General features: G+C 40.5%; 1 protein-coding gene and 1 long non-coding RNA gene across 6 annotated transcripts in view; one reads left to right on the top strand and one right to left on the bottom strand.

Annotated features, from left to right (window-relative positions):
• Positions 1–26,410, top strand: part of PID1 (phosphotyrosine interaction domain containing 1) — a 79,179-nt gene that overhangs the window by 35,399 nt on the left and 17,370 nt on the right. The window contains exon 3 of one of the 5 annotated variants that reach the window (XR_014885559.1): positions 8,103–8,269. The exons of the other annotated variants lie outside the window; for them this stretch is intronic. The gene's annotated coding sequence lies outside the window, so the exon portion shown is untranslated. The remainder of the gene's footprint in view (positions 1–8,102; positions 8,270–26,410) is intronic. 5 annotated transcript variants of the gene reach the window in all.
• On the bottom strand, positions 5,255–10,891 carry LOC104912558 (uncharacterized). The gene is made up of 3 exons (XR_002118447.3): positions 10,756–10,891; positions 10,259–10,428; positions 5,255–5,432 (listed from the first exon to the last, which is right to left on the bottom strand). It is a non-coding gene; the product is annotated as an uncharacterized LOC104912558 (long non-coding RNA).

Raw genomic sequence — 26,410 nt, 5'->3', positions numbered from 1 at the left:
TTCTGCTTGTCTCTTCTCTGCAATGGACGTGGGGTTTGTGGCTGCTGGGGCACCAAGCATCGTGGGTGGGAGCTGGTCTGAAGAACGAAAAATCCAAACTGGCTTATTGTAAACTTGTAAGTAGCAAGTCTCAGCTTAAGCTAAACCACCTTGTGCTGCAGAAGAACAAAAAGCAGTAGGAACGTCTTTTATTCTTCCCAGCTGGGGTACTTTTTCAATCTCAGGCTCCAAATTTGCTCTATTTTAAAATGTTTGTGTATACAGATGTGAGTACTGGTTTGATGCTTATGAATATGTGTCTGTCCTTGTTTAGATCCTAAGGATTTTGTCTTGACTGTGATTGTCTGACTTATAGATCTTTCACGTCAAACGTGATGCACTCTTGTGTTGCAGCTGGAAACTTCCTCTTGCCTTATCGCAGCACTAAGTACCTCCAGATGGAAACTGAAAATCTGGAACACCTCCAGAAAATAAGCCACTCTTTGCTCGGAAATGTGTTCGTTCTCTGTGCCTTTTAACAGATTCTGTTTAAGTTCTGTGGGTTGTACTCTTCTTTAATGTCCGCATTGGCTTACACTGATTCTAATGTTTCTTGATTTCTGTCCCTTTCAGCTACGGTAGTGGTGTGAAGGGAACTGCCTCAATGACTCCTTCTCTACTGCTGTAGCTTTTCCAGGCACTGCTGCGTTAATGCAAAAGGACAGAGGTTAAAAACGCTGCCTCTGATTTTTGAAGTGGTGTCATAGTTTGTTGTTTTTTTTTTCTAATATTAGAATGCTCTTCAAAGTGAAATCAGTACTGAATAATCGGTAGCTAGCTGTAACCCACCTGGATAATGATTTTATTCCTCCAGTTTCCACCAGTGGATAAGCTTTTCTCAGTAGATGAGAGGCTGACATGAGAAACATAAACAATGCGAATTACTTTCTTACGAGGGTGTTTTTATTAAGTGACCAACTGTCTATTCATGATGTGGTGTCTGCAGACATGATGCTCACTGCTTGCCTGCTTTATTGGATGTGGTTGGAAAGGCTATTGATCCAGGCTTTGAGGAAGTGATGGTATAATGGTATATCTTAGGTCAAGACTGTCTAAAGTCTTGTTAGGGTGATATTGGTGTTTTAAAATCAAATCTTGCAGATATTGATAGAGCGTTTTGTTTTTGTTTTTGTTTTTTTTTTAATATAAGCATTACTAGAAAAAAATTGAGTTTATCTTTGGGAATAGCTTAATCTTTTTGTTCATGAGGCAAAAGAAAAAAATGGTTCCTGTGCCCTGTGCTGAGCTTTCTGTGGGCTGGTGACTACAGTAGGTTTTATCTGTGCCTCTGTAGCAGGAAGGGGCTGCAGCCTGGAGCTGGGTTCCCTGCAGCAGCTGGGGCCAGCAGCTAGCACCAGGGAGCGTCCTGCAGAGTTCCTGGCTGCCATTCTCTCCGCCTGGCTGTCCCTCGTGGGCAGATTTCACTTCCCTTTTGTCTCTCTGCCTTTCTCCTGTTTTTGTTCTTGTCCCTGAAGTAACTTTCACTGTTGGAGACGTTGCGGGCCCTACTAATAAATCTCTCTGCATGTTAAACTCCCTCAGCATGCACTGAGCAATAGGATTTACACCAGAGTAGCAGGGACTGGCAAGCAGTCTGTGAAGTAAAAATTCATAATGTAGGATGAATAGCAAGCAATATTGATAGTGATCTGATTATATTCCATAAAAATACAGCATTTCTCATTGGGATACTTACTAAGTAAATAAAACTTTGTCTTGAAATTGTCCATCTAGGCCTGTCTCTGATGCCTTGTGTAAGACAGTAATTTAGGAATAATGTCTGCATAGATATTGCTGCCTATTTTTGCTTTTCTACCTTATTAACTTTGATTACAAGGGCCTTGCAGCAGGGCTGTCTCTTACCACATTGTTCTACTCTACCCTAGATGCTGCGGTATCAAATTTATTAATACTATTGTTGTTTTTATTAGTCACTACAGTTTTAAAACTTGAATACTTTATTTCATTTAGATCAGACTTTCCCAAGCCATTTTGTGAACATTTCTGTTCTATACTTTGCCACTTGTGTCCTGTCCTAATCAGCTGAGCCAAATACATCATTGCTTTAAATTTCAGGAGCCAGGTGGTTCAGCATGCTTCTCATTTCCTGGAGTCCTCCTCAGCTTTCAGGAAATCCCCCAACTGAGGAACCATACCCCCAGGTAGCAACCCCAGCCTCATGCATCGTCCTTTTTCTTGCTTCTCAAACTGTAGATTTTTGCCATGGCTAGCCAAAGAGTAGGTGGATGGCTCCCCTCTGATGTGCTTCACTGAGCGTAGGTTGTGTTTTGTTTCTTGATAATGAATCAATTAACAGCAATACAAACAATTTCTCTCATTTCAATACCCATAGTTCTTCGCTGTTTATACTACCCTACTGACTCAGAAGGGCTGAAAATATGCCTCGACTTTCTAAGACAGGGAAATACAGAAGATTTCGATCAATGGCTGACAATCTAGTATTTTATTTAAATTACTGTGGAGGATTTAAATACCCCGATCCTCTAAAATATTTATTGCTATTTTGGCTACTCAAACCACAGCTGATTGGAAGCTGCATGTATTCCTAAATCCACCTCACTTTAACCTAATAAAATTTAATATAAATGATTCTTTGCAGCTATTGCATGGTCAGGAATTATTGCCTTGAATGTAGCTCTATCCAGTTGTAAATACAAGTCCAGCTAGCTGGCTGGTCTTTCTTACCAGTTTGTAAGCCTGTAATGTTAAGATGGACGTCAACTTTAATAAAAATACAAATTAAATGTGGAAAAGAAACTATACTATCACTCTCTAGCCTACTGTTTTCTGCCATATTTAATATGAAAGTGAAGTATAGAGCCTACTGCAGTCCTGCTTCATTAAAGGTCTTCTGCTGTTATTCTTAAGCATTATATGTTTTATACAGTGAAGGGGAGCATTATTCTGTCAGTCTGTCTTGTTTCTTTCTGCTGCTTTCTCCCTTCATTAAATGAGGCAAAAAGATGCACGTGAACTCTTGCATGGGGCAGATGTTAATAGGTTCAGTATAGTTAGATATAGTGCTCATTGGTGAGAGATGAAGAGAGCTTTAATGATGTGTTTTCCAAAAGTTGAGTTCATTGAATAAACTAATGCCACAGCAAGTATACCATATGAAGATGAAGTATTTTGTTTACTTTGTCTTCAAGTAGTGTTACAGAAATGAGGAAAAAAAAAAGCTTAATACTGAAGTTAGGCAAAGGTAAAGTGCTTGCAGGGGCCTTTCACATGACTGTATCCCAGAGTGCTTCATGAGGATTAGTCCAAGCCCCATTCTAATCTTAAAAATGGAGAGTTGCATGTTATGCTTTCTTTCTCAAGGCATGATCAAATGGCCAGGTCCTGTCCTGCACCTCTAAAGTTAACAGCAACTTTGCTGTGGGTTCCACTGTGACTGTGCTGGGATGCACCCTGAAGTGTAGACATGCAGGACAACAGCCACTTTCACATGGCACAATACTGGCTCCTCTCAGTGTTGAGCTTTGGAGAGAAGCTCTCTTGCATATGATTTTACTTATTTCATGCATGGAAAGCCCATTTGCGTCATTGAGGATTGATGTTTTAAGTTAGAGCAGAAGAACTAATAGAAATATGAAGGGTAGATGCAAGCAGAGAACGTTAAAGTGTCATGATGCTTCATTTCCTGAAGTCCAAGAGTCCTAGGCAGAGAATATAAATGGACTAAAGCATTTATGAAATCTTAATCTGTGCCTGCTTTAAATAGGACCTTCTGCAACATTTAGTTTTGCTATATTGGATGTGTTTTGGCATAATTTTATTTGCTTACTGGTAAAGTAGCATTGTAAGATTAATATATTCTGAGAGCAGTCTAAGTTATGTCCTGTTAGATATGGTAGGGGTATTTTTTTCATAACATTTGCACCAGTGACATTTTTCAAGTCATGGTTCAAGTAAAGGGCATCTTGTTAGTTGGGAAGTTCTCATATGCAATCTGAAAACAGTCTTGTATTTCACAGTCAAGTTTTTGTTTCTGATTTAATAACCTTTGGAGGAAATAGTATGTGGCTGTGTATGATGGACTAACTTTGCTCCGAATATGTGTGCACTAATTAAAGGAAAACGGTTTCAACTTTTTTTTGCCTTCTTTTGGTTTTTCATTGAGAATGTGACTCTTGAGACCACTGAGGAGTTCCATGAAATGAATATGAAAGTCAGCTGGGGGCAGTGCTGTTGATGGAAGGCAGGAGGATTTCAGGGAGTTGCCCTGCGTGCTGGTGGGCAGTGCAGGATTGGAGATGTTGTGGATGTCTGTATCCCCTTCTAGGAGGGAACTCAAGGCTTTTCCTGGGTGAATTGTGAGGGAAGTTGGGGAGTGAGTCGGGTTTTGTGGAGTTTGATGAACATGGTTGTGTACATGTGCTCCTGGGAGGACAAGAGGGTTTTGTCCCCTATGCCTCGGGCAGAGGAAGAAAGCTTCCAGTTGCCATGGACCTTACTGTTAGTGTGCTGGGATGTGTGTCCTTGTCAGCCCCTTCGCAGAGCAAGGCTGAGGGTCCTTGGTTTTGCACACAGAGTGACCTATTTGCAGCACTGCTTTGGTCTGCGTGAAGAAATAGAAACAGGTATGTTACACCACAGTGAGAGCGCATTCATTCAAACAGACTAACCAATAAAAAAAAACAGGTTGAAAATGCAGGGAAATAAAGTTACAGAATCCATTAGAATCTATGCTTTACCCCTCCTTTTGGTGCGTGTAGTGTATTGCTTGCACAACTACTGCATACGTTGCATTTAATTTTACGCCTTTAGTTTTGTCCCTGCAGCAGATGCAGTGAGTTCCAGTAAAGAAAATGAGTAACAGTGCATAATGTTTAGCCTGGGAAAAGTGTTGATAACACAAACAGAAATCCCTTTGGCTGGAGCTGAGCACTTCCTGGTGGTGCTAGCTGATTTTAACAAAAGCTTGAATTGGAAATCATCAGCCCTTAATTTTGTTAGCAAATTATATTTATCAGCAGAAGTAGGGTAAATTAAATCTCATAATGCAAAACAAGACACTTAACAGTTTATATATCAATTAGGCGTGGAAGCAATAGCAGCTGATGTTCAAAGAGCAGAGTGTGAAATGCAGGTATACAGAACATGAAAATACTGTGACTTGGTTGAGAATGAGCACCAGCTATCCTCGAATTTCACCCTCACTTGTGCAGTAACAAGGAGACCAGTCACTGTGTGCTGGTGAATGCTCAGAGCTCTTTATTATGTATTATTTGTATTTCTGTAGGATTTCTCACCCAGAAAGATCTCAAACCACTTTCTAAAACGGCTCTGTTGTTCCCTGCTGTTCAGCTGCCATTCCCGGCCAGCAGCCTTTTTTGCAGAGGTCAGATCAGCTTTCCAGCCTGGGGAAACTGGAAAAGATGCTGACAATTAAAATGCATAGTTTTGTCAAATAGTAAGATATTGAAATGAGGTAATAAAAAGCAATCTATATTAATGAAATTCCTTCAGTGCATAAAATCCCATTAAATACATTTGTATCTTGAAACCCTAATATGTTTCTTGTCAGTTCTAGAAATCACAGTTTGTAAGGCACTTAGAGCTGTTGTCTAATCATGGCTGTCTTTACAGGAGATAAGTTAACAGAATACTTTTTTCTCAAAGTTCATTTAACTATTCAAAAGCTACTTAATCTGCCTGGATGTTGCTAGAAATCTTTAGATATTTTAATTCTAAATTTCCTACCTTAGGAAATCTTCCATTATGTGGCTCTATAATATCATGCACTGTGTGCCAGTAAAGGAGAAAGTTCTGCCTTGTGCAGTCTAGTATGAAGCCAAGATAGTACTACGAAGTGCAGGGGAATGGTAAGGTCCTAGATAGTTGTGGTTTTGCGTAGAGTATTTGTTTCTTATGCTACAGAAAACATTCTGCTCATCACAATTCCTCAGGCAAGACCTTCTTGTCATAGGAGCTAATTGCTTCCGTAATAATTAAGGTTCAAATATCTAAGACCTAATAGCTTTTGACATATAAAAATTAAAACGAGATTGAAATTTATTACAGCGGTTATGCCGAGCAGATGCTGCAGTCACTGTGGATTGTTTTGTTCTTGCGTGTCCTTGGGAAACGTTTCCGTGGTGGTTTGACTGCTCCAGTGGGAGGAAGGAGCTGTGATCTGTGTGATGCTGCTGTGGTGGCTGGTGAGCACAGGGAAGCTGGTGCTTCTCCATGGTGGTCAGGGCATGCTGTGAGCTGGCTTTTGCCCTCCTTCATAGCATGTGAAGCCATTCTTTAACAGAACCGGTTCAGCGGCTGTTGCTCCCTTGTATCGTTGCAGTGGGTGCCTCCTTGCTCAGCAGCGTGGAATGGGCTGGAAGTGGTGTTGGCAGACCTTTCTAGGCAGCACTTTTTCCAACAAAGGCATGTGTGCTAGTTCTGTGGTAATATTCTGTGTGGCTCTTTCCCTGAAGCTGTGCTTATTTTGTACTTGATGTCCATTAGAATACTGCAAAATTTGTATTTGGTGCTGGGTACCCACCCACTGCTCACACTCATTTGGGCCAACTTGACCTTTCTCAAGAATTTATAACCTCTCTTTACAGCTGTGCTATGTCCAAAGCCACCCAGTTTCATTTTGGGGCTGATCCTATACGCTCAAAGCTTCCCACTGAATCAAATGACATTGGCAAACAAGGAGGCTGAAATTGGATTACAGGGCGGTTCCTCCCTTGATGAGGAACTGCTGACCTTGTTTGTAGATGCACAGGCTGCAGGAATGTAGATTAATGTTGCAATAAAAAAGCAATCACGTAATCAAAGAAGGGAATGTCCTTTGTGTGCCACCTCTGTTTTTGTTGGTCTTGGGAGTAATTGCACATTCTATTGCACTATAGCCTGCAATGCAAAATGATGTATTAGGATGAAGGCTACTCCAAAAGTAATGCCTCCTATCTAATTGAATTAGCCCACAAAGTCAGAGGCAGACATTGGTGGTATAGCAGTAGAAGTTGAAGCTTTCTGCCAATATTCTATTACATTTGTTGTTGTGTGGCTGATGGCAGCAGGGGGGCAGTCCGACAAAGTGGTGTCTGACATGGAAGGGTTTATGAGGCAAAGGTGTGTAATTTAAATGAATTCTTTTTTGGAAAAAATTACATTCATTGACATTCTTTGGTATTTGCTGAACGTTTCTGGAGACCAAACAGCAGATGTTAGCATGGTGAGGTGGTGGGTAATGTCTTTTAGCAGTGGTGACAGCAATGTGAAAGACAAGCCATGTTCCATATGGCCATGCAGACTGTTATGAACAAAGCATGCAGGTTTTTGGCATCCTGGTGAAAAGGCACAACTAATGGTGGTGACTATGCTGAGAAGTAGTGTTTTGTAGAGAATTTGCTCTATCAAAGTGTTATCGTGCTCTTTGGTTTTGTTGTACTTTCCATGGAAATAAATATGAGACATTGCTTTTGGAGCAACTTATGTATATTAGCTTGAAGGAGGAAGGAAAATTTTCCATTCCAGGGGATGAACGTCAGGGTCTGAGACTAATAACATATATAGTTTTTTCTCATACATGATTTGCATATTTAATGAAATGCTTATAACAATAACCATTTTTACAGTGTAATTCTGGGCAGTTTTAAGGCTTGATGAATGTTACCTGTTTCTGATCCTCCACCTTTATTGCAGTCTGATGTTAATATTAGACTGCAGGCTTGTGGTAATTTAGCAAGATTTTTTTCTCTGAAATTCAAGCTTCTATTGGAATAACAAGTGCAACAGAGGCATGACTTCTCCCCCACCCCCTCGTCTTTAAAATATATCAGTCTCCGTTCTAAAAGTCTACAGCCTGGTTTGGAAAATATGTAAGTAATAGTGTCCATACACAAACATTTTAAGTAGAAGGAAACTATTTAAAATTAAATAAGCAAATGAGAGTAAGTTGCAAATGTTTGCTACTTCATAAAATTAATTGAACTGTTTGCCAAGGACTCATTTGGTGGGATTTTTTTTTTTTAATTTTCAGGGTCTTGTTTACTTTAGTGTGTGTATGTTTTCGTGCTTTTTTTCCCCTTCAGCAATTTACTTGATGGTAGCAGAGAGAAAAAGAGAGGGGAAAAACAAGTTTCAAGTCAGAAGCAGACTTAAATTAGCATCTCTGAGGTCAGTGGAAGATCTGTGTAAAGACTGGTATAGCTGAATATGAAACTGGGAGAGGAGATAAGGCAAAAAAAACTGAAATAAGGTAAGATAATATCTGTTTTATGATTATTTTGAGAATGTTCTTGAAGGTGGCTCTAGGTATCCTCTTGGATAGGATGGACAGAAACCAGGTTCTAATTCCTTATAGGCGTTGCTTCTTTGACTAAATTACTAATAGGCTAGGAGTAATTCCAGTCTGCTGATAATTTAACACATACTTGCAAATTGTATAATAATGTACTTTTCTCAGCTATTTCTCACCACACTTGCCAGAATCTGGTGAGAATCACCATGAGATGTGTTTTTTTGGGTTGGTTTTGCTGGGGTATAAGTTGGTGTACTTCCTGTGACTTGTTTGCTATGCTAAGTTATATCAGATAAAATTTGGACTTTAGTTTGACATATGGCTTGGGATTCCTAGTGATTGAAAGTAGATTATTAACAGACATCAGTTAAATCAAAGTAATTGAGTACAGGATACGTGAACCAGTGCTGTTTGTCATTAGTTATTAGCTTCAAATGTTAAAAATATTAGATAATTCTTGAAATACTTTCTGTTACATGGAGCAACTTGTTTGTGATTTAAGGAGAGGGGTGTTTTAATCCCTGGCTTTGTCTGGAGTTGCATTTAAAGACCTTTACATAGGGGCAAACAGATCACATGATTCTGCATTCCCAGGTGGGAATATCTGATATCTACCTAATAAACGTATAACTGAGGTGTTGCACAACTGAATGCTCTTGTGCATGCTTACATAACGATACTAAATAAATGCTAGCAAAGAAAATGCACTGGGAATTCTGTGGCCTTGATTTGCTCAGCAGGTGTAGCCACGTCAACTTTTCCAGGTTGTGAGTGTGGTAGATGTTACTGGTGAGCGAGCTTGAATTTAAATAAATAAACAAAGTAGGACTTGAATGAATAGATACAAATATTGGACTCTCACTTTACTCCCCAGTTTGCCTGGCCAAGACAGGGCTACCCCTAGGCCATACAGCAGCTGCTGGAGGGGCTGCCTGAGGGTCATGCAGGTCAGCCATTTTATTCTTAGCTTTTCTGCAAGTTTTGTGTTCGTGATAGCTTAAATAAGTTATCGGTAAAAACAGCCTTGCTGTGCCTCCAGGAAAGTACCAAAGGAGAGTTCTCAGAAGGCTTTGGTGTGGTGGGCAGAGGCTGCAGCAACGTACCTTTCCCTTAGGTCCACCTTACTGGCCCTTGTGGATGGAGCTTTTGTATCACCATAAGTTGAAATCAAATATCAGTAACTTGTGCCCATCTGAAATACTCTCATCCAGAGATTATACAATGAGAATTAAGTTCCTATCATTTCAGACAAAAAACTTTCAGCTTATAAGTCCTCCTTTGTGAAACCAAAGGACTCATATTGTGGAAGTCTATTGTGAAACCAGAGGAGAGAAGTAACGTAGCCCCTGGACTTTGTAGCAGGAGCCTCATGAACAGTTGTGAGGCGCTCTTGCTGTCTCTTTACATTTGTCAGCCTGCCCTCATTTTCCAGTGGAGTCATCTTTTGTTTCAGTGCTATGGCTGGGAGAAAAGCAACAAGACAGGAGTAAGCTCATGCTGGATAGTCAAGAGCATTTCTTGATGGTCACATCATGAAGCAAATGGCCAAGGGAGGTGCACTTTCAATTAAATATTAAAATAATACTTCGTGATACATTTTGTAAGATTACTCTTATTTCAGTTTTCTCCTCAATGAAGTAATTATTTTAGTTTGGATTGAGACACAGCTTGTGACTGCAGGCATACTTCTGTAACTTTCCCCTCTTTGACTCCTTAGGTTCTGTCTTTGCTCTTCATTGTAATTACTTTTATGTCAATATGAGTTCAAGAGGTTACAAAAGTGCATGATGTTTCCCCACGTTGTAGCAGCTTTCTGCATACCAACCCTTTTCCCCCTTTGACTATGTGGAAAACTATGTGTCACACAGGAAGATTTAAATGAGTACTGCTAAGGTCCCAGATACTCGTTCCAGAGGTGTAATTTCTTAAGAGATATCTGAGCTTTACCTTACATGTAGCTATCACAGTCAAGCTGACTGAAGTCCTGCTAATTATTTTGGAGACTTTCTTGTGTGACATGTCTTGAGAAAAGAGTCTGAGCATCTGTGAAACAGATGAAGTGAAAATTCTTCTGGCTTCTATCAGCAAATGTAAGCAGGTGGAGCAGATCCAAGTTTCTGCAGTAGAGGGAGGGACATCAGAAAACACAACGGAAAGAGAAATGATTACTTAGACATCTTAATTTGGCGATGCTATATCTTATAAGGCCAGTCCAGAAACAGCTTCATTTCAAGGGCCTTTGTAACTTGACTGTCAGGTTCATATAGGAAGCGTACAGGGCAATGTAGATTCTCCAAGATACAAAAACCCAAATCTAGAACTGTAAATAGGATTAATTTCTGGGTTTGAAGGTGTACAATCAATGAATATACAGATGGTATAGTATATCTAGGAGCTTAGCTGATGTAATTGTTATATTGGAGTAAGAAAAGAAAGGCACTCACCCTGTCTTGAGCCCACAAGATGAACTCCGATGGAGCAGATCTCCAGAGAGATCCTTCCCCACTGGCAGTCAGCTCTTAAATGGGTCTAGGAGAGGTGCAGCCAGGCTCCACCCCTTCCTGCAGCACAGATGAATTGCCTTCACCTGTGTTCCCATGGCTGACTCATTGCTTGCCTCAGGTGATTAATCAGAAGTTCAGGCCATGATTCAGCAGCCCCATATAGAAGGGTATTACAATGTTAACCCTGTGCAGAGTCACTAAGGTAATCTTTCAAATACATTGCTGCATCATTCTACAAAAAGCAGTATTCCTGTAAATGAAATGGTTTGGATGTTATAAGGCAAAACCCAGGATTAGAAATGAAAAGTATGCTCTGGTGCTCAGTAAAGGAAATGTGTGTGGTAAGAAGCTGTTTTTTGCTGCCTGGGGTGAAAGGCCAGTTGGCAACAATTAGCACTTTATGCATTTGCAGTATTATAGAAATAATTTTTACTGAGCAGGTCTTAAAGGCTCTTAGTGTCATGAACTCAGAACAACCCTGTGCAGCATTGCACTGTTACACAGATGGGCAGAGATTGGGGAGGTCAAGTGACTAATCTGTAGCTGCATGGAGTCAGAGGTAGTTCAGTTCCACTCTGACATATCTGTCATTGCAAGGCAGTGCTGCCTTCACTCAGAAAAGAGAACTAAATACAACATAAATACAACATAGAAGTTATGGTAGTGGTTATGTGGTATGTTTTATGATACCCTTCATGAATGCCTTTAAATAGTGTATGGGGTAGAAATACGTTTTATTACATGAAGGACAACTATAAAGGATTAAGTAATATATACATTGATTGACTTTTCTACTTGAAGTGCATTGTGCATGGATAATTGCATGTGCAGAGAATGACATTTCCCAGTACATGAAAGGAAGCCTTGCCACCTTCTTAAGGAAAAAAGAAGTAAAAAAGACTGGAATTTTTATATATATGTAATTTATATGTATATAATTTATGTATCTATATATTTATATATGTATATATAAACACTTTCTTCTGTGAGCATGACAATGCAAAAATGCAGGCATGCCTAATTCAAGCCTGTGTGTGAAACAAATATCCTTGCTTTCTCTGAAGTTTGCACCCACTTAAAAAGTTCTGCTGTCTACTTTCTGTGTCATTCTTTTGGATCAAGAAAATGCAGTCAAAGCACACCAGCAGGTGGCTAATTTGGTAATTATTGAGCAGCGTGACCTGATGCTTGGATGAGAGCTCAGAACACCTTGTGGATGACATCATGGTTCTTGGGTTGTCTGCCTCTATCACACATGCAAAGGGGAGGAAGTAGGAGAGGTTACAGACTTCAGTGGTAGGGAGGTGTCTGAAATGTCAGCCTTAAGTACAGGGCCTTATAAAGATTCCAGCGTGAAGAAAAAAACGTTCTACCTTTTTTGCATGCCCCCCCACCTCTCCTTTTATTTTTATTTTTATTTTTATTTTTAGAAGGGTCGATATAAAAGGGGTAGGGAATTTGTATAAAAAGCTGTCTAGTTCTCTAATAGCTCAGGCTCCTGTTGGAATCAGTATATAGACAAATTATCCTGCAGTCATGCTTGATTGTAGCCTGAAGATATGAACAGCATTTCTTTATTTCCAGCTGACAGGTGGTATGACTGATGGTAAAATCAGGAGGATCATTGTGAATGAGCTCGAGAGGCCTTGTGGTTTAACCCTTGGTTTGCTTAAGCTGATATGTTGGTTCACATCTCAGGGCTATCTTTTCAATTAATTCTCCCAAAACTGATGTGCCAAATAATGAAATGTATTAAGTGATGGTGAAGGAGTGAAAGTGCTGCCTGATTATACACCTATGAAAATATATTTTTAATGGTGTTGGTATATTTGTAAGAAAATACCCTGTTCATTTTATTGCAACTTCATTGCACTTCTGGAATTACTCTGATATCCTGCCACTGTAATATAAAGCATTGTTTTGAGTTCCTCCACGCTAAGAGAAGTGCTATGTTAAAAAACAAATAACAACAAAAACCACCTGAACCCTACACATTTTGTTGTATGGGAGACTAATTCATATTCTACAAAGTGAAATTTGTTTTGTATTTTTTTTCTGCTGAGTGTCCAGATCATACAAATGATTGCAGCCATTTCTATGACACAAAATTAGTCATGAGGTTTTCATGTCTGGAACAGTTTGATACAATGAACTGAGATATTTAAGATGCTCATTCATTGTCTCAAAAAGCTGTGGCTCAGGCTGCTATTTCCAAGTGTAAAATTCACAGCTATTTAATAGAAAATGGAACTAATGAACCACACATTTCTCACAAATAATATATATGTTAGTATTAACTTGCCCCGCTATCTCATTCTCTTCCTTCTAAACATAAAAGAAGAGTAAGATAGGATTGGTCCCTGTTGTCCTGATTCCCTTACAAGGTGTGAATAATGATATGATCCCTGACTTGCCCCATGTCCCGTTGCCTTGCACATCTAATGAACAGATTCAGGCAGGAGATGGCTCTGAGAGTAAGCTTTCTGATTAGATTTCAGGTGCCCCGAGGATACAGAGCTTGGCCTTATGATACCGCTTGACTCTGAATTATGTTGTAGAGGTCATATGGAAAAAGTACGAGAGTGGTTATGCTAGATATATGGCAGTACACTCTGGCTTTATACCATGACTCAATTATTATGGTTTCTGTGAATCAAAATTGATTTACCTGGTTCACTTCAACATGGGGGGGGATGTGATATGATTTTGTCTCAAACAAGTAGTGTCAGCTGGAGATGGTACTTTCACATTTATAATTGTGAAAGTCCTTTAACAAATTCTCCAAAGGAGTATTTTAAACAAATGATTTGCCAATTTATTTTGTTTTTTAAAAACAAAGGAAATAAACTGTGAGCATTATAAGGATCATCTTACTTTTCTCTTTTGAAGCCCACAGAAATAATACTGTCCTGGGGCTTTTTTGTTCTTCTTTGCAAAGTGCTATGAAGAAAATTGGTTATTGCTTTTTTTTTCCTGTCATTTTCTGTAGATTGAATAGGGATTGATTGCCCGTCTGAGATGAGGAAAAAACAGGCTATATCTTTGTGATATTCTGTGCCAGCAGCAATGGAGAGCACAAAGCCAGCAGTTAGTGTTGATCTTGAGTGTCTCCGAATGTAGATTTAGTTATATCAAATTAGTTATATTATTTCCTGCTCATATAGGCAGTTCCCCTGCTCTCTCACTGTCTTGAAGCTGCTTTTCTTTTTTTTTTTTATCATTGTTTTAGTACGTTTTTCAGTCCTGTTTTGAAATTCATGATGAATCTTCCTTTGATGTTGGTAGTAGTTAGATTTGGCTGAAGAGTTCTATTGCATTTTATGTCTTTTCTTCGTTTTCTTTTTCATCCATTAACTAGCATAACCTTGACAAGCAGCTGCTGAACTTGATACGCAGATATTAGAAAAAATAAATTTCTCATTATAGCTATGAACAGAAGCAAAGCAATGAAAGTTCACAGTGTTCAGATAATTCTCTGTGTGACTCTTTATATTTGTTTTTTGCATATTAAAGAGGCCCAACATGCACAGTAAAAGTCATTTACTGACAGAAATACTTGTTAATGCAGTCAAGGTAATTGTATATGTAGGCATGCACGGTTTGCTGTCCTGCCTATCCTGTGTCCTGAGTAGTCAATAGAACAGGAGTTATAAAAACAACTTCTTAGGAGTTTGTTTCTAATGGCTTTTCTTGTTTTTATACTTGTTTCTTGGCATTCAGTCCCCCATAAAATCAACATCTACGTTTAAAAAATATTTTTTAAAGACAGGCTTTCATAAAACACATATGGATATGATTGTATTCATTTGAAATTGTATGCTCCAAAAAAAAAAAAGCCAACAAAAAACAATCAATGTCACAGAGGTGAAGTCATTTGAGAGAGTGTTTATCTCCATACACCATAGTGAAAGTTTACCTAAACAATGTTACGCTTCCAGGGATGTTATGAATGAGAGAGGCAGGAAAAGTGAAGGTATTCACACGCTCGGTAATCGTTGGGTAATCACTGGCATGAGTTTGTGATCCCTATGGAATTACAAGTAACCTGGCTAGTCCAGGCTTGTCTCTCCACTATCTCTCCGTGCTGAGACAGTTGTGTGCCATCCTCACCTTGCCTATTTAGAATAAAACAAATGGACTGTGCCATCATCTTGTTCTCTGTTTTGACCTCCAGCAGTGATGCCTGGAAGAGGGAGAAACTGAAAAATAAAAAAGCATTGCCTGCACCTGGCCAATTTGCTCAGTGTTTAAAAGGGTGTGGGATTAAGTAGTTTTTGCCTAATCTCTGCTGGTGATCATCTTATGGATCCTTTTACCCTTCAAGCATGAGATTTGATTACCTCTGGGCTTTTTGTTCATGTTCACATAACTGTGAATACAACACCTGCTGTGTTACCTAACGCTGTGAAATTACCTAACTTTATAACCTTTTAAGGAGGGAAGTACACTTGATTAAATGAGGGCCTCCTTCTCTCAGCCAGTAGCTGAGGCCAAACAAGGAAAAAGGCTTTTTCCAGCTGTGACCTCTGCCAAAGCTTGTAGCCTACAGCTGCAGCATCCTGCTTCTCAGGTGGAGATGTGCTACTCTGCCCATGCTACTCCCAGTGCAGATGCAGGCGTGGTGATACAGGCATGTTCCAAGTGAAGGAGACCCAAATGTCTGCACCTCTGGTGGTCCTGCAGGCTGGGGTGAGTCTGAGTTGAGACTCAGTCTGAGTTGATATCTCAGATCAGGCTGAGATATTTGAAATACCTACGAATTCTCCAGGTCAAGCAGAACAATTGGAAGGTTAATGCTGATCTTAGTACTGCTATTGAGCATTTAAATAACAGTTAAAAATCCCGTATTTAAAACTTGATTATCTGTGTTTCTCCTTGGATGCAATATCTAAAGGAAATTCTGAAGTGCAAGGGCAATTAAAAAGTTTTGCTCAAGTAAGGGAATATTGTGAATTATAAATAAAGGACTGGACCATAGGCACAGCTATCCTCACTGCCAGTGCCGGTCCTGAAATGCAGCATAGTTCAGTTGTATTCTGCAGTAAATTTATGCAAATGAATTGTCCCTGCTTCTGATGGAAGCTGTTTCCACTCTGGGCAGGATGAAATGACTCTGATGTCTCATCCTGTTTTTTCCTCCTCTTTCTTCCTCCACCCTGATCTTTGGGCGCGTGTTCTCATTGTTTTTTCTTCTTCCCCCTGTGGTTCCTCTCTGTGTTCCAGACAAAGAACCTGTTTTTAATTTTCATGTGTCATGTCTGTCTCATAAAACACATACACCGGATCATATGACTGTTGTGCAATGTTAGAGTGCTGTTGAAATGAATATCACACAGAAAGACTTGTAAAGTCATCTCGAAATAAAATGTACCAAGTTTCAAATTTGAAAGCAGCAGTAATTCCATACAGATGACAGAAATAAAGATAGGCTGGCCATGGATGAGCACTTAAAATTCTCGTGGCTTTGGCCCCAGCCACTGTCACCAAAGCTGCCATTCGCAGCCCAGTGGAACACAGGCAGTGGGAATCGGTGTGGCACACTGAGCAGGAGGGGGTGGGACCGTGGTCCTGCACTGCCACGGGGCTGCACTTGCACTCAGCACTGCAGTGGCCCCTTTGGGAAAGGAAGGGGAATCTTTCGCAGCATTAACCCAAAGCATCATCTTTGGATCACACTCAGCATCTAATTATGAAAGAGCCTTAGTTACATTGCCCTGCCCTGTCCTAAGGCCGAGGACTAGCAAGGATTTATTTCATGTGTGAAGGCACAGCTGTCTGTCCTGTGCACAAGTTTGGTAGCGTAGCTTCAAGGGGTCAATGGGAATTAGGCAGGGGCAGCAGGTCCTTCATGCAGACTTCAGCAGACAGTTTCTCTGCAAGGCTTGTGATTGAACAGGTCATTGTGCTTATTCATGCATTTTGCAGTCACTCTGATGCATTATTTTTGAGTACGTTGCAGCAGAAATAGTTGCAGGAGTTTTAAAGCAAGTCATCCAGATGAGAACATCTTTCTGCACCTACTCATTCAGGCAATAATACACTTCCTAACATGAGACTCCAGATGGAGGTTGTACAGGTGGAGATACCCATACTGATTACATGGCAGGATCCAGGCATTGTAATGATGCGTGTTACTGCTGAGCTTTGCTAAGCTGATTTGGAAAGAGCTTGTTTTCTTGGGACTCCCATGCTGTCTTCATGCTCTTTGCCCTGGAAGGAGGGAATTGCAGTCAAAACCAGACTCTCCTCCTCCACCAACTTCCCCTACTCTCGCTGAATACAGCACAGCAAAGAGCAAGGTGAGGATGACCTGAAGGGGGAAAGAAAAAAGGAAGCTGTAAAGCATATAGGATGTCATAGGAGCAAGTTAAGAGACTTTGCCAAAAAAGTAATTCTTTCCACATGAGTATGAACCTATTATGCATGTGCATTAGATGTGATGTAAAATAGGAGTTTTTGAATGCTCACATGGTGAGAAAGGGCTGTGCAGCTATGTGATGGCTGTGACCTTGTCATCATTTTGGGATTATCTTTTTCTCCAGGATAATTTTGTGTTCCTGTCTTACAGAAATGTGAATAGAAACAGGGAGGAGTTGATGAAGAAATCTGTTAACCTGGAGTGCTTACACACAATCTCCTCTTATTATTGCTATTATTACACATATCTGTCTTATTTGAGAAAATGTCCTTTGCATTGTTTCTTTGCTGTCATCTGTGCGTGCTGAGTTACAGTCAGCTTTCATGAGCAGACTAACAAGAGATGGTCAGCAAGAGCATCCACGCTGTCATGGTGCTTCAGTTTTTTCTGAATTGTCTTTCTCAGAAATGGGCTGAGGTGAAGCAGGAAGGGCTGGAGCTGAGCTGAATAAGAGCAGAACCCATCCTTTATGTCTGATGGGCCTGTTGAGTTTTAGTTGCTTCTTGTGCTTTCACAAACTGTTTGTTGGATTAAGATCCCTGCTAGCTTACCAAAAACTGCTTGCCCTTCTCCACTGGAGCTTGTCCCCCCTGTGTTGTGTTGCTTTCAAGCTGAGGCATAAGTAGGACCAGAGGTGTAAAAGCTTTGTGTGCAGGGCTTTCCTGGATGTGCAAACCATCAAGCATGGGGAATGCACCCTGCAGTGGGTCTGCTGTTCCTCAGCCATGGCCAAGGAGCTGAACCAAACTGTTCTTTCCCAGTACCTGCCAGATAGAAGGGCTGTACATCTGTCCTGCGCTCTGCCCCATCCTACAGGTGCTGAGGCAGGCTTCTAGAGAGAAAGCCAGAAAGGTTTGAGGATCCTACGTCATGGTCTTCCTCTGAAGTCCTGAAAACCTCTGGTTTTTAAACACTTTATTTTTGGTGGCTTTGTAAATAATCTCCTAAAGAAAAAATGCTGAGTGAAAGTATTGTCTGGGTAGAAAATGCTGATTAAAATAAGCTTGCTTACTGGAGCTGCTTCAGTAAGTAGGAGGCAGTCTCTAGTGCCGTGGACTGCAAACGATCGTTTGCCATGAACAGTTCTTCATTGTTGACATGCAGTTTTGTTTTTCAGGAAGGCTATAGTTTACTGTACTGGTCTGGTAAAAGCCAAAAGCAGACAGGAAGGTCATGGCCATTGGGACACATCTCTGCCTGCTCTCTTCTGTCCACGTTCAGGAGGCAGCAGAAGCGCAGCACATAGGATTCCAGGGATGGCAGTGGCTGCAAATGCTTTGCTTTCAGGCAGAGGGGTAACTTCAGAACTTCTGCAGGCTGATGTTGTGCAAGCTGCAGTTGTTGTGGAGGCACATTTTCCACATGTGAATATTTGGACAAAGCAAAATATTTTTGCTGGGGATTTTTGGACTCCTTTCTGCTATGCTTTTGTTGTACAGAGATTCTCTGAGTTCTTCAGGCTTTTTGTGGAGTTCCTTTGTGCTGACTCAGATAAGGGTTTCACTTATAAGGTGACAAATTGTCAACTGACAGGCTGGTGTAAAGCTGGAGTCATTCCAGGGCAGTAAGTGAATCAAACTCTGGCAGGGAATTACACTGCTATTTCCAGATACTGAAATTTCCACTGTTCCATTATAAATTGCTTTATTTTGTGCTCCATTGTTTTAACAATGTTGAGGAAAAAAAAAATTGTTTTTTTAATAATGAGCCTATTTTTAGAAAAATTGTGAGTTTGATTGAATATTTGTATATATGGCTCTGTGTTGCATGTGTGTTTGCTTTCTCCATGCTATTCCTGTGTATATCCATGCCAGATGTATGTGAGCCTGGTGACAAATGTGGCTGTCCTTTATGACAGAGCATCCATGGCCATCTTTGCTCCTCTTCTTCCAGCTTCTTGTGCTGAGTATTTTTGCTTTGCAGGATAAATGACTATCGTGTACCCAAGAGGTTAAGTTTGCATTGAGAGATCTTTCCTTTTGTTTTATTTCCTCAAGATATGTCTTAATTGTGGCTGTGGAGGAAATGGTAGTATTGCTTCATCCCAAAGCACAGGGATGATCCTGCTGAGAATGAATGAATGAAAAAACCCTGGTCGATTTGTTTGTAACTTTGCCTTATGTAAGAAGCAGTTCCCAACAAAATGCTGAGAGTAATTCATACATTCTCTTTGATCCAAGAAAGCATCAAAAGCATCCACAGATTCAAAACTACTGTAACTAAATCACCAGATCTCTTCACTCTCAGTGCAGGCCGAGATGAATGCAGCGGTAGGGTGGGTGGGTGGGTTCCCTCTTTGAGTATCTCTTTTCCTGGGGTGACAAGTGGAGACAACTGGCTGCTGCTAGCACTGCTCAGCAGGAGGGACTACTGGGCAGACGTGTCCACTGTGCAGAGGGAGGGTAGGACAATTCCTTTTTCATGTTGCATTTCAAAACAAAGAGGAATATAGTTTCTGATATTGTAGAGGGTACTGTCGCACGTAGCCAAATGGCTTTCTTGCTTACTGCAGTAGAAAGGAGCTAGGCTATTTTCCTTCTACCAGAGTCAGGAAAGAGAAAAAAAATATAGAAAGGAGCTGAACTCTGAAGAAGCTTTGATGTCTGTGTTTGTTTTTATATTGCTTTTACTTAGTTACTGTTTTGCACTTCCAGAAACCTAATTTCTGCTTAAGTAACAATTTTAGTTTTTCTTTCCTATTATGATTGAGAAAGACTGTTTTAATGCTTGATTTTGAAGATTGCTGGAGAATGTGTGTATATGTATTTCTAAGTATTTTAAACCTGTTTCAATGACATGAAAACATTTTCATGGAATCCTTTCCATTTTCTATCACCAAGTTTCTTCTGGGTTTTTTGATCTTCCTCCACCTTTTCCCCTCAAATGTGGAAGTTGTCATATTTGTTATGATAATGTTTTGCACTTTACAACCAGTACATAAAACAATGAATCAGTTTTGAATAAAGGACTGTCCTTTTCAGGGTAGTTCTTTAGTTACAGATTCTACCCTACAAAGAGCTCCTGTTGAAGGCAATAGAAATTCTGTGCACAAAACTAACGGGGACTTGGACTGCAGTAGCCTTAAGGAAAACTCCTGAATTCTTTAATGATTGTGTTTTAACTATAATGTTTCATAGCTGTCTTTGTAATTTGAACATTCTTACAGATTTTTTGTTTTCCCCTTGAATCGTTATAATGATTTATACGAAACTCACTGCGTTTGCTTTCCTATGTGGTTATTTCCCATATGGGGTTTTAAATTTCAGCCCAACCTCAACCTAAACGTCTTCATTTTAAATGCTTTTTGTATCAAAGTGGCAAACACGAATGTTTTGCTTGGTTTCTAAAGATATTACAAAACCAGTGGAGCACTGTTTAAACTTGGGCCTGTATTCCCCACCGAAGCTGAGCTATTACTGATGTTACCTGTTTGCTAAAGTTAGTGGATGAAACAGTGCCGTTTATGGAGATGGAAATAAGGGAATGATGGAGATTTGGGATGTGAAATTCATCAGGGAAATCTTCAAAGCATTCTTGAGTAAACCCTTGGTCCTCTAATCCCTTCTGCCAGTAGAGATCCTTTTGATGCACACTAAATGATGCTTATCAATTGAAATGGAAATCAATTATTTACATTAGGGAGTGATGGTTATCAAATAGGCATCTGTGATGAAAGGCCTGCGCTTCAAGGAGTTATTTCCCAGCAGCTTAGCAGCAAAGCATTGATGGCTTTGTCTCCAGAGCCAGAGGGAAGCAGGGGTGTTCCTGAGGGCACCACATCTCTGCCATGCTAACTGCAGTGTAATGTGTCCCTGGATTTTCTGCCTTTACTGGAGTGAAATCAATTATGCTTTCCATCGGTGCAAATCCAGTGCTATTTGAAGGGCGTTTGGAAGATTTATGAGGTCTTCTGATAATTGCAAGGGTAAATTATTTTCCTGCTTAGCTGGGGAATCCTTTAATAATGCTGTGTGAGGCTTTGCATGGCAAGAACACAGCATCAAAGGCAAGCAGAGCTTTGGCTGGCTGCTTGGGATGGACAGCATCAGAAGTAGCAGGCCTCTGCTTTTTTCTCTGCCCATACTCATCTCTGTGCACTGCTTGCTGCTATGACTGGAAGTCATAGCAGGCCGTGGGAAGCACATAATTACAGTCACACCAAGGGTGGCTTTAAAATAGTAAAGGATAGTAGGAAAATTCTTGATCCCAGCAGATTTGTCAAACCAGCCTTCAGTATTGCACAGAGATTAGATACGAAGTGAGCACCAGTACACAGTCTGGCGATGGTCCCTGCATGCCCACTAGTCCCAGGACCCTGGTGCTTTGCTGCCCTGGAGAAGGGGACTCCTGAGGCTCTGCACTACATTTTCTATAGCAGTTCTCCAGGCCTGTGAACAAACAGGCTGGCTGTCCTCTGCTTAAGCCACAGCTCCTGGCAGCACAGATTCCCATATCTGTGCAGGTCCTTCCAAAGGCATTATCTGCAGCTTTCATTCCAGTTTTATTGCCATTTGCCACCTGGGAAATTACGTCCACCCTATTGGCAGGTGGAACACAAGGGATGTGACAACATTGTGATCCTTTGTGGGGCCCCCTGTGCTTGCCTTGATTTGTGAACGTCCAGGCAGTGCGGGTAGGGTGCTGTGCTGCGGAGCACGTGTTGCAGGGTAGCGCAGTGGGTATCTGGTGTGGGAAGCAGGATGCGATGTGCTTGTGGTAGCTTTCTTGGCTGGGTGTCAAAATCTGAGCAGAGCTGGTCAAAGAGCACAAGCCAGGCTTATTCAAGTAGAGTTTCCTTTGTTATTTGACTGTAATGTATGTTTTACTGAGACATAGCAATGTTACAATCCAAATTCAGTCACCTACCCACTTGGAAAATGCCCTAGTGTTGGTTTTACAATTATCTTTGGTTTCTAAATTCTTAGTCATAATTTTCCAGGGAAATCCCTGAGGAGACTCTGCAAGCCTAATTGTGAAATCATATGAGTTTTATTGATTTCCAAAGGACAGATCTCTGATCTGATTTTATGTACTGTATAAAACATCTTCATTTACCTGTGCTGTCAGGGATGCTGGCCAGCAGTGAGATAAGACATTCATGGAAGCAGAGATTTATTGCTTGAAGTCTGAGAGCATGAGGCACCTGTACTAATTGCTACGATATGAGCTAGTCTACACTATTCTTTTTTTTTAGAACTGCTGTGTGTCATTTAGAGAATATATAGAACGTAAGAGCTGGGCATAATAACAAATTTGTACAATAATTAGTTTGGCTTGTATTAAGCCATTGTGAATCAAATAACCTTAGTGATGAACTAGGGATAGGACCAACTTCTGACAGTTAACAGTTGTAATTTAACAGCTTATCCCAAATAAAACCAGATAATAAACAATGGGACTTTATGTTGTGATAGTATCTGGCTTTGTTTTTCCTACCTCCACATCTTGGCATTATCCCACAGGAAGATGTACCTTCCCTCTGACAACCAGTTGGATTTTCCAGCTGCCAAGTCAGAGAGCAAGCTTATTTCAGACCTTGAATTTCTGGCTGTGAATCCAAAGTAATTCAGCCAATTTCAAAGAAACTATTTCGTATATGTCTGCGTATGTATCTGATGGAAAGATGCAGCCTATCACACCATGTAAGGAGATCTGTCCATCTCCTTATATTCTGTACGATATGAACTAATCTTGGCTATGAGAGTTTTATCTGTTTCCGCGCAGCCTTAGAAAATGATGACTCCTGTGACTTTTTTATTTTTATTTTTAAAGTTATCCTTCTCTCTGACTTTCCCTCAGGCATCCAAGTACTATCTCTCTAAAGGAGATTTCAGCAGCAGACATTAGGAATGGGGAGAGAGTAGCGTGGTATGAGTCATTAAATAGCGATAAAGAGAAAAGATTACAAACTGGAGCTGTCTCAGAACTGGAAACACCTATTGTGAATTTTCAGGATTTTTGTTTGCTTTTGGTAAACGTCTGCTCCTCTCTAAATTGCAAGCTGAAGGATAAACTTGTGAATGGGCTTTCTGCTGTTTCACAATTAATAAAAGCTTCAGTCATGTCACAGGAGTGAGTCAAATGTCCCTGTTTCATTCCTTCCTCATTTTGTCTCATCTTAGGTTTCTTACTTAGTAAAATACTAACCACAGTTTGGAGGGAAGGATGGGCTATAATAGCAGCAGTCTGTTCCCCCCAGTGAGAGATGCAGTACAGCTGCACGCTGTGTGCAAGACATGAAGTGTAGTCAGAGCTGCCTTGCAGTAAACACTCCTTGCTACACGTTGGCCTGCAAAATGTAAATATTTAAGGGGTCCTGTTGAAGGGTAAGCTCTTTCAAGAGCCTTCTGTTTATAATCATTCACAAAAGTAAATGTTTCCTGTTATACAAAGACTGCGTGGTAGGTTCCTGTGCTTAAGCACTTCACTAACAGTAGGAAAAGCACATGGAGCTGGAGAGCTGGGCTTGTGGCTGCTAGGTGTGTGCTGCACCAGCCAGGCACAGCCCTCTGTTCCTGCAGCACTGGTTCCATGGGGCATGGCTGCTCCCATCTCACCATGTTCCAGCACAGAGCTGGGCAGGCCTCAGCCACCCTAGATGTTGTTGTGGTATGTGTCATGCCACAGGTCTACAGCTCACTTGTGCTCAGCAAGTTATAGAATCATGAAATCATAGAATGAGTGAGGTTGGAAGGGACCACAAAGGTCACTGAGCTCCAACCCCTTGCCATGGGCAAGGCTGCCAACCACTAGATCAGGCTGCCTGGGGCCCCATCCAGCCTGGCCTTGAACAGCTACAGGGCCTTTTGTTCTCATTTTCAAGTGCTGTGTAACATAGGATGTGACTCCCCGCAGAAATTCACTGGTTGAACCTTTTCCTTTATTAGGATGAAGTAATTTAAAAGTATTTGGAATATATTGCTTTTTATATTTTTGAGGTGTTCTGCTGGCACCTCCTCTGGAATATGATGTGGTTTTGGCATAAATCTTTATTTCTAACTTCTCTTTATGCAAATCTTGCTACAAAGAGCCTGCTCCACTCTTATACGCAATCATGGGGAACCGTGAGCTCCCAGACTTCTCACAAAAGCGTGTGGTTTTATCTTGTTCCTTTTTCTTCCCTTTTTTTTCCCCCTTTTTTTCCCTTCTTCCTTCCAGAAATACAGTTGTGCTGCCACAGTGTAGATACAACTGTGGTGACTTTACCTCCTATCATCATAAATGCTTCCAGCATCCCAGGCTGCCACTGAAGCCCGAACCTCCAGAGTGTTCTGAACCGCAGACGTTTTTCTGTATGGGTCCAGGGTTTCTGTGTGGAGCATTTTCTGGCTTTTCAGACAGTTTCCTATTCATTTAGACTAATTCCCCTTTTCAGTCATATCAAGGCAGGAGTCTTGCCCCCTGGTATAGATTGATGTAGGATGTGTTTGTGTCTTTTTTAATCAAGGAATTAATTATCTTTTCCTGCCTTGTGTTGTATTTGGCAGTTGTTTAAACGTCTGATATCAAACTATTATAAGGTAGCATTGTTTCATCTCTTTAAGCTGCTGCGGATGAGTTATTGAGGAAGGCTGAATATTTGGCTAATTTGATCTGATTAGGATTTATTCAGATAATAATATTTACCATAAAAGTGTGCTCTGATTAGATTTATTAAATGTTACCATGAGCCATTTACCGTGGAGAGAAAACAAGAGGTAAAAATGTTCTGGGAGTCTAGCCAGCAACTTGGAAAGCTCATAATAAAAGTATGAATAATAATAATAGATATTTGACATTGATATAATCTCATTTCTGTAGTTAAGGTTCTTCACCCAAGATACTCACCTTCTGGCCTTCATTCACATACACTGTACTACTCAAGAGGAAAAGAAACAGTACAGCTAACTCAGATGATTGTAAGGGAGTGCTCAACTTTTTGTACTCTTACATAATTATTCTGTTATTATTCTTTTATATCTCTCAAATATGTAGGCCAGGTATAAACTAATTTTCTGCATGTTTCCGTTTACCTCCTACCAGCACCATCATGCTTGTGCTGAATATTAGTTCTGCTGCTCTTGCCTGCTCTTCTGTGAAGAAGCAAGAAGGAACAAAGAAATTGCTATTGTATTGTAGTGTCTATGAGGCAGTTGACTAAGAGGAAGCTGAGGTTTTCTGATGGTACAGGGTGTCCTTTGCCCTTAACTCTGGCCTGCTTCTGACCTGGTGATGCAAGTTTGCCTCTGTCTTGGAGTTAATGAAATTCTACAAGCAAATAAATAGTAAGTTAGTGTCCTGTAATGTCAGTGTACAAGTGGTGCCATAATGAGATTCTCCCAGCATTGCGAGCTGCTGGTTGAATGCCCCATTTTGGTTTCTGTTTCTTTCTTTGTTTGAAGTGGCTTCTTTGGCTTATGTGAATGAACTGGTTGTTTCAGAGGCCTGTTTTTGTTTTTTACTATTTATCTCAATTAAGATCTACAAGATCCAAAGTTATCGAAATGTGAAGATGTGTTACAGATCTGTCTCTGTGCTCGATGCACAAGACACTGTGCTTACAGCCCTGCTATGAATCTGCTTTTTTTTTGCCTGAGAGGTGAAAGAGTTGACCTCTAGAGTTGGAGGTTCATCAAGAGATTGTTGACTACCAATAGTACCCCATGGTGAGTTTTTGTGAAGAAGAGGAAGGTTTTAGTTTTGTGTTAGGTCTCTCATTTAAGCAACTGTAGCATGATTATTTCCAAACCCGGTGTGTTTCAAACTGTAAATTACAAGACTATTTTGGTGGGTTGTAAGTCCACTCAACTGGTTTCAGATAGATGTCTGCCACAGCAGCTGTGAATGCTTGTCCTTGGCCACCAAGTGGCACTCCAGACCAGCAGTCTAACAGGGGGAGGGTCTATTTCTGTCACCAGATTGCAAGAATCTAAAATACAACTATTTGCAAGTGTGTAGACAACATTGAATCAAACTGAATTGTTGAAAGTTAAATTACTATCTTCAGAAATGTACTATAATATCCAGTTTGACATTTCATTATTCTGGTACAATATAAATATCAAACTTGATTAGCTGTCAAGTGGTAACAAAAAGAAACAATCATCTTTCCAAACTTTCTCCTCCAGAAAATAGGAGGAATCATAAAAAATAGGTTGTTTTTGAAGGTGGATTAAAGTTTCAAAATATCCATTGTAA

Source organism: Meleagris gallopavo, chromosome 11 (genome assembly GCF_905368555.1).
Source record: "Meleagris gallopavo chromosome 11, MGAL_WU_HG_1.1, whole genome shotgun sequence".
NCBI classification, from domain to species: domain Eukaryota; kingdom Metazoa; phylum Chordata; class Aves; order Galliformes; family Phasianidae; genus Meleagris; species Meleagris gallopavo.
Note: the sequence above shows the minus strand (reverse complement) of the source record. Positions and strands in the feature narration are given on the sequence as shown.